The following is a 284-nucleotide window of genomic DNA, read 5'->3' on the forward strand; positions in this document are numbered from 1 at the left end:
AATCAGGTGCCAATCATGGGCCCTACTACTGTAAGTACAGCTACAGTCAGTAAGTGTCTGCTCCAAGAATGGGCATGCCGCGTTTGACTGATCTGGATAGGGCCCTTGCGATAGGGCAACTTCAAGCTGGTGTTCCGCAAAACCAAGTTGCGGCATTATTTGTAGTGAGCCCTAGTACCCTCTCCAAACTGAAGGCCAAGTACCATATAACGGGGGATGTCAAAGACAGGCGGCGAAGTGGGCGTCCCAAGAAGACGACGCCCCAAGAAGACCATTTCATCACC

This window comes from Gadus macrocephalus, chromosome 22 (assembly GCF_031168955.1).
Source record: "Gadus macrocephalus chromosome 22, ASM3116895v1".
In the NCBI taxonomy this organism is placed as follows: Eukaryota; Metazoa; Chordata; class Actinopteri; order Gadiformes; family Gadidae; genus Gadus; species Gadus macrocephalus.